The following is an 8,284-nucleotide window of genomic DNA, read 5'->3' as shown; positions in this document are numbered from 1 at the left end:
CTTTTTTGAAGCCATAAGGAAAAAAGTGATATTATATACTATGTAATAAAAAAAATTCTATACGGAAAAAGTTTTTTTTTTTTTTTTTTGAAGGTAAGGAAAAAAGTATATTGAAACACCTCTTTTTAAAACCAATATGTAAAACAAAAGAACAAATATCATATAAAATTAAATAGAAAAATATTCAAAACACTTTTTAAAGAACCGTCACTACTCTTTTTTGACGGGCTCGTGCCTTTTCAAAATATCCATTTTTTTTGCAATTTTCTTTCAAAAAGATTTTAATTTTAAAACAAATTAAATAAAACAGATTTTTTGTACTCAATTAAATAAAAGATAAACATTCATTAAAAAAAAAGTTAAATTAAAATACTCTTTTCTGACGGGTCAAAGCCTTTTCATAAAATCCAATTTTTTTTTTCGTATTTTCTTTCAAAAAAAGGTTAAATTTTAAAACATATTAAATAAAACAGATTTTTTTACTCAATTAAATAAAAGATAAACATTCCAAAGAAAAGTTTAATTAAAAAAAACATTACAAAAATGATAAATTTTCAAAATCAATCATTTAAATAAAAAATAACATTTTTTTCCGCTAAACCAGGAGAAAGGACAGACATTAAGGGGAAATAACGACATCCCAACAAGGTTGCCACCCCAATGAAACCCCGCCCTCTACCGTCAATCTCAAAATATTCTCAAAATATTATTAAAAAAAAAAAAGAAAAAATACAAGAGGGGGGACTAGGCCAAAACCCTCGAAGAAAAACAAGAAACAAAGACAGAAAGGAAATAGAGATATAAAAAAATAACAACAACCGCCTACGAAAATCTCAACTTAGGCAAACCACAGCAGTCCGAATAAAAATCTGGTTGAAAATCAGAAGGAAAAAAAGAACAAGAGGTTCATCGAAAGAGAGTAGACACTCACAAAGAATCAATATTTGAATGCTATTGATAAGTTCTAAATTTCGGTTCTTTTACATATTCATTTACAATACTTGTTAACTTGTATTGCAAATTTCGGTTCTTTGGCAGGGACATGTATTGTTAGATGCAGAGGTCGGAGTTCGAACTCCGAACACCTCACTTATTCACCTTGAAAAAGGTGAATTCTAACCACTAGACTATTTGACAAAAAAAAAAAAAAAACATGTATTACAAATAATATCAAGAAAAATCCTAGAAATCATGCAAATATAACCTCCTTATACCGAAAATGCACTTGTAGAGATAAAACCAAGTTACATCACGTCCTTGTATCATTGTTCTAAGATGAATGGGTACCCCGTTAAACAAAGAAAGTACAGTGAATTTGAAGAATTCTAATCACCGTTAAACATTTGAATCAAACAAACATAATTTCGTATTATACAAGACAATTCTAAATTTGCAAAACTCATTCTATTTTAATTTCTTCTCTAATCAAATAAATTTCATTATTGTTTCGTTTAACAACAATCCATGTGAAGACGATAACTTACTAGTTACAATTTGGTGCATTAATGGCTGATTTGTCCATCAAGATACAATCCTTATTATAACCCATCAATTTGACGGACACCACTTGTGTACCATTGGGATACCAATGTTATATAACATTGGCCAATGAAGGTGTGCCACATAGGAAAGTCTAAAGAGGAAAGATAAAAGATTTACATGTGAAGTGTTGTGTGACACACCTTCATTGGCCAATGTTATATAACATTGGTAATCCCAATGGTACATAAGTGGTGGACGCATATAAACTCACCCTTTTTGTTTGAGAGGTATACCTTAAGAATTGTGAACGGGGTTCCTCCATAGTTTCAACCCAAAAATTAGGCGTTTTTGTTTTTATTCGAAATTCTATATAAGCTGTCTTGGTCTTAAAACGACCATTGTGGAATTATATTATTTCTACCATACTCAATGTTTAAAGGACGAAAGTTTGGTTTCCCTCACTTCTATTAAAGGTATGTGGCTTTTTTCAATTCGTTAGTCAAACTATAAGAACTTTATGAGTGGATTATTCAGGGTAGGGTTAGTGTTAAGTGTTAGTGCGTTATATTTAATGCCAAGGGAAAATGATCATTCCCTCAGATTTTGAGAAGTACATTGTCAATTTTCTCAGTTCTTTAGCCACTATTGGCTTCCAAACCTTTTTGACAAAGAGTTGGATGAAGTTACTTTGAAGACTTCTTCGTAAGTAAAATATTCCTTTGCTTGTGTGAGTTTCAAAATGTGTTTTTTATATTAATCGTGTGCTCATTTATTTTCAAGAAATATTAGTAGATTTGGGGATGATGAATGGAAGGCTCTCATGGTCGCTTTTTGGGTTAGACCCTTCATATGTGGAGTTTCTACTTTCGAAGAGAAACTTGAGGAAATAAATTCCAACACATTTGTCGTAAACATGCATCTGATGTACTTGATAAGGGCTCCCTAGTTAATATAACGAAGAAGGATTTGACCCGAGCAAACAGGACAATGCAGGATAAGGTCTTTGAAGGTTCCTAACGAGAAAGATTATGGTTCTTCTTCCATTCGTTTTTAGATTCTCATTCGATGGGATATGTTTTATTTCATGTCACTTTTTTAAGAAGGAAGATGTGGGTCAGTTGAATAAGTTTGGCTTTGTGAAGGCGGTGGAAATGTTGGTTTAGAACGAGCTTCTGTCCACCTCTATAGCAAAGATTATTACCGAGAAAATTTGTGTCGTACGAAATGCTAGCTGAGCTAGAACTTCAGGAGGAGCATTCCAAGAAGAAGTTGAAATTTGGTAATATTGAGTTGGAGAAATTCTACACTAATTTGGAACAAATTAAAAAGAAAACCATGAAGGATGATCGAGAGGCTCGTGCGAAATTCAATAAAGAGAAGAATTATAGAATAATGGTATTGGAGAAGAAGGTAGTTGATTAGATGCAGGAGCCAAGTGTTTAGCTTGAGAATTTTATCAAGTTGATAAGGTAAAGGGTCATGATATTTATGAATAACAACTTGAAGGGGTTAACATTCAGAGAAAAACCATCTAACTAAGGGTCTGCCCAAAACATTGTAGTAAGTCCATCCTCAAATTATCAAACCAACCTCCCACCCATAACCCACAACCTCTACGAACCCCCAACAAATCCTCACCATATTGACCCACAAAAATAATTATACCATAAACTCCCTCTATCTACATGCATTTTCCGCACCATTTACCTAATAGTGTAAGATTAACCTCTCTTATCTTCCTGACCCCCAACCCACCATCCTCCTTCACCAAGAAAATAAAATTTCATCCAACCCAAGAAATTTTTCTGTCCACCTCTATAGCAAAGATTATTACCGAGAAAATTTGTGTCGTACGAAATGCTAGCTGAGCTAGAACTTCAGGAGGAGCATTCCAAGAAGAAGTTGAAATTTGGTAATATTGAGTTGGAGAAATTCTACACTAATTTGGAACAAATTAAAAAGAAAACCATGAAGGATGATCGAGAGGCTCGTGCGAAATTCAATAAAGAGAAGAATTATAGAATAATGGTATTGGAGAAGAAGGTAGTTGATTAGATGCAGGAGCCAAGTGTTTAGCTTGAGAATTTTATCAAGTTGATAAGGTAAAGGGTCATGATATTTATGAATAACAACTTGAAGGGGTTAACATTCAGAGAAAAACCATCTAACTAAGGGTCTGCCCAAAACATTGTAGTAAGTCCATCCTCAAATTATCAAACCAACCTCCCACCCATAACCCACAACCTCTACGAACCCCCAACAAATCCTCACCATATTGACCCACAAAAATAATTATACCATAAACTCCATCTATCTACATGCATTTTCCGCACCATTTACCTAATAGTGTAAGATTAACCTCTCTTATCTTCCTGACCCCCAACCCACCATCCTCCTTCACCAAGAAAATAAAATTTCATCCAACCCAAGAAATTTTTCTGTCCACCTCTATAGCAAAGATTATTACCGAGAAAATTTGTGTCGTACGAAATGCTAGCTGAGCTAGAACTTCAGGAGGAGCATTCCAAGAAGAAGTTGAAATTTGGTAATATTGAGTTGGAGAAATTCTACACTAATTTGGAACAAATTAAAAAGAAAACCATGAAGGATGATCGAGAGGCTCGTGCGAAATTCAATAAAGAGAAGAATTATAGAATAATGGTATTGGAGAAGAAGGTAGTTGATTAGATGCAGGAGCCAAGTGTTTAGCTTGAGAATTTTATCAAGTTGATAAGGTAAAGGGTCATGATATTTATGAATAACAACTTGAAGGGGTTAACATTCAGAGAAAAACCATCTAACTAAGGGTCTGCCCAAAACATTGTAGTAAGTCCATCCTCAAATTATCAAACCAACCTCCCACCCATAACCCACAACCTCTACGAACCCCCAACAAATCCTCACCATATTGACCCACAAAAATAATTATACCATAAACTCCATCTATCTACATGCATTTTCCGCACCATTTACCTAATAGTGTAAGATTAACCTCTCTTATCTTCCTGACCCCCAACCCACCATCCTCCTTCACCAAGAAAATAAAATTTCATCCAACCCAAGAAATTTTTCTGTCCACCTCTATAGCAAAGATTATTACCGAGAAAATTTGTGTCGTACGAAATGCTAGCTGAGCTAGAACTTCAGGAGGAGCATTCCAAGAAGAAGTTGAAATTTGGTAATATTGAGTTGGAGAAATTCTACACTAATTTGGAACAAATTAAAAAGAAAACCATGAAGGATGATCGAGAGGCTCGTGCGAAATTCAATAAAGAGAAGAATTATAGAATAATGGTATTGGAGAAGAAGGTAGTTGATTAGATGCAGGAGCCAAGTGTTTAGCTTGAGAATTTTATCAAGTTGATAAGGTAAAAGGTCATGATATTTATGAATAACAACTTGAAGGGGTTAACATTCAGAGAAAAACCATCTAACTAAGGGTCTGCCCAAAACATTGTAGTAAGTCCATCCTCAAATTATCAAACCAACCTCCCACCCATAACCCACAACCTCTACGAACCCCCAACAAATCCTCACCATATTGACCCACAAAAATAATTATACCATAAACTCCCTCTATCTACATGCATTTTCCGCACCATTTACCTAATAGTGTAAGATTAACCTCTCTTATCTTCCTGACCCCCAACCCACCATCCTCCTTCACCAAGAAAATAAAATTTCATCCAACCCAAGAAAAAAATCAATTTAAAATAGATTAAATATAGGATATGTGGAAACCTCGAAGAAGGAAATAAAGTAGACCGGAAGAGAGGAGATTATAGCATAGTGTGATTAGAAAATAAATAGTTTAGAGAGAACAATGGGGAACATGAAAAATAGTAAAAGCCTTGTTTAACTGGGAATGCATATAGCAAAAGCACTATGAGGGCCCAAGCATTTCCTAGTGCAGCAACCCTTCACCTTTTCTCTTTGCAACTTAACATAATTTTCTTTTTACACCTCTAGCGCTTTCATTTTCATACCCCAAGGATTTTATTTGCCAACATACATAATTGAGAAGTAATAAAACCTAAAACACAGAAGAAAATAGGATTGGGAAATTCGAATTAATAGTGTTAAAGCCATTATATTTCAATGTATCCAAAGAAAATGACTTTGTCGAAACTATATGAATGTTCTGATGATGATGCAAAGACAAATAATAAGGCTGAGAGTTTGATTAATGCACTAGAAAGTTGAATTTTTGTATGGTATAGTTTGTTGGTGTGATATTTTGTTTGGTATTAATATGGTGAACAAATAATTGCAATCTAAGTCTTTGTGCATTGTCACTACCATAAAAAAATCTAATATATGTTATTGTATTTTGAAAACTATCGAAAGATAGGTTTAACGAAAAATAAGGATCTTTCAAAATGTGTTGCGCTTGAAATGAATATAGAGTCCATCTTTCCAACATAACATGGTGTGATTAGAATATAAATAGTTTAGAGAGAACAATGAGGAACATAAACAATAGTAAAAGCCTTGTTTAATTGGGGATGCATATAGCAAAAGCACTATGAGGGCCCAAACATTCACTAGTGTAGCAACCCATCACCCTTTCTCTTCGCAACTTAACATAATTTCCTTTTCACACCCCTAGCGTTTTCATTTTCATACCCTGGGATTTTATTTGCCAACATACATAATTGAGAAGTAATAAAACCTAAAATACAGAGAAAAATAAGATTGGAAAAGTCGAATTAATAGTGTTAAAGCCATTAGATTTCAATGCATCCAAAGAAAATTGACTTTGTCGAAACTATATGAATGTTCTGATGATGATGCAAAGACAAATAATAAAGCAGCAAGTTTGATTAATGCACTAGAAAGTTGAGTTTGTGCATGGTATAGTTGTTTGGTGTGATATTTTGTTTGGTATTAATATAGTGAACAAATTATTGCAATCCAAGTCTTTGTGCATTGACACTACATAAAAAAATTCTAATATATGTTATTGTATTTTGAAAACTATGGAAAGATAGGTTTAACAAAAAATATGGATCCTTAAAAATGTGTTGCGCTTGAAATGAATATGGAGTCGATCTTTCCAACAGAGCATCGTATGATTAGAAAATAAATAGTTTAGAGAGAATAATGGAGAACATGAAAAGTGAAAACTAGTAACCAGAAGAAGGAAAAACTTATAATGTATTATATACATAGGCTCTTTTCTTAAACTTGACCTTAAAATGATAGGGACATGTCTATTGATATATTGACTGTATGAATGAATGTTATTGCTAAATTTGGTTAATCCAAACCGACTATTCTTATTAATGTTCCTTTCAAAATCTCATATTTGATTATCTCGGATATCAATTTCATTAAATTAGTTTTGATTCTTAAGAAAAACTATTCTCTTTCTCAAAAAAAAAAAAAAATATTCACAATTAGTTTAGACACTTTTGAGCACGGTTAAGCAAGCATGGGGCGGTGGCGTAAGCAACAATGATATCTAAATGGGGCATATTATTTGTCTTTGTTTACTTTACATCACTTTCTAATCTATTCTATTTTTTTCTTTATACTTTATCAGTTATCACTTTCTATTTTATTAACTAACTTTATTTCTTTGAATCTTTGGTTTGAGATAGAAATGAGGAGCGTATGCAAATGTGGACTCCATGATTACAACTGGTGGGCCCCACCAAAAGCAGCCCCTGTTTGCCGACCACATCCTTAAAGCTTTTGTCTTTTTCATAGTGCTTTAAACTATGCCTCCAAAATGTTACATTCCACCAAAGAAACAACAAGTACAATATGTATTCCCTACCTTAGACCATTTACAATGGTAACTAATATTCAACAACCTTCAACACCCACTTTTTCAATTCCCAACACTCCACATCATTTTCTCTCTCTTAATTCAACACCCATTCAATTTTTACCTCTCCAATGGTTTTTTCATTCAACACCCTACCCCACCACCTTTTATTTCTTATTCTTATTTAATTTTATATTTTTGTTTTTATAATTACATAAAATTACAATTATCGATTATAATTAAATTAAAATGAAGAAACACTTAACAATTTTATTTTTTTTGTAAAAACAAAATTTATTTAAATAATTTATTTTTATTTTCTTAACATAAATAAAATGCAATACAACAAACTAAGTACGGGTCACACAAATAGCTTAAAATGCAAGACAACAAACAAGCACACAACACACAAGTAATTTACTTAGTACGATACAAATCATCTTCAATCGTGAAACATTCCAAACTTTGTCCATATGTGCTTCACTAGATCTGCTTGCAATTCGTGATGAACATTTGGATCACGCAACTCGGATCTAGCACGCACATGATTTGCAAAAGTGGGTAACACCTCGGTCGAGTATGGTTGCGCTGTACTAGATCCACTTCCCTCATATTGCTCAAAATCGGTCCAACGTTGAGCATATGTATCGCGTTCATCCTCAACAATCATATTATGCAATATGATGCATGACCTCATGATGATACCCAAATCGGCTATGTCCCACAAGCGAGCTGGTTCACGGATGATTTTAAATCGAGCTTGAAGCACTCCAAAAGCACGTTCGATGTCCTTTCGACAGCTCTCCTGATGTTTTGCGAATAACTTATCAGGTTCACTTTGAGGAAGTCTAATTGATTTGACGAAAGTTGGATAAGAAGGGTAGATACCATCAGCTAGATAGTATGCCATATTATAGGGACGTTGATTCACAAAGAAATTCACACGTGGAGCCTTTCCCTGTTCCACATCATCAAACACCGGTGACCGGTCTAGAACATTGATATCGTTCAACGTTCCTGGACATCCAA

Source organism: Medicago truncatula, chromosome 3 (assembly GCF_003473485.1).
Source record: "Medicago truncatula cultivar Jemalong A17 chromosome 3, MtrunA17r5.0-ANR, whole genome shotgun sequence".
Lineage (NCBI taxonomy): Eukaryota > Viridiplantae > Streptophyta > Magnoliopsida > Fabales > Fabaceae > Medicago > Medicago truncatula.
This window is presented reverse-complemented; position numbering follows the sequence as displayed.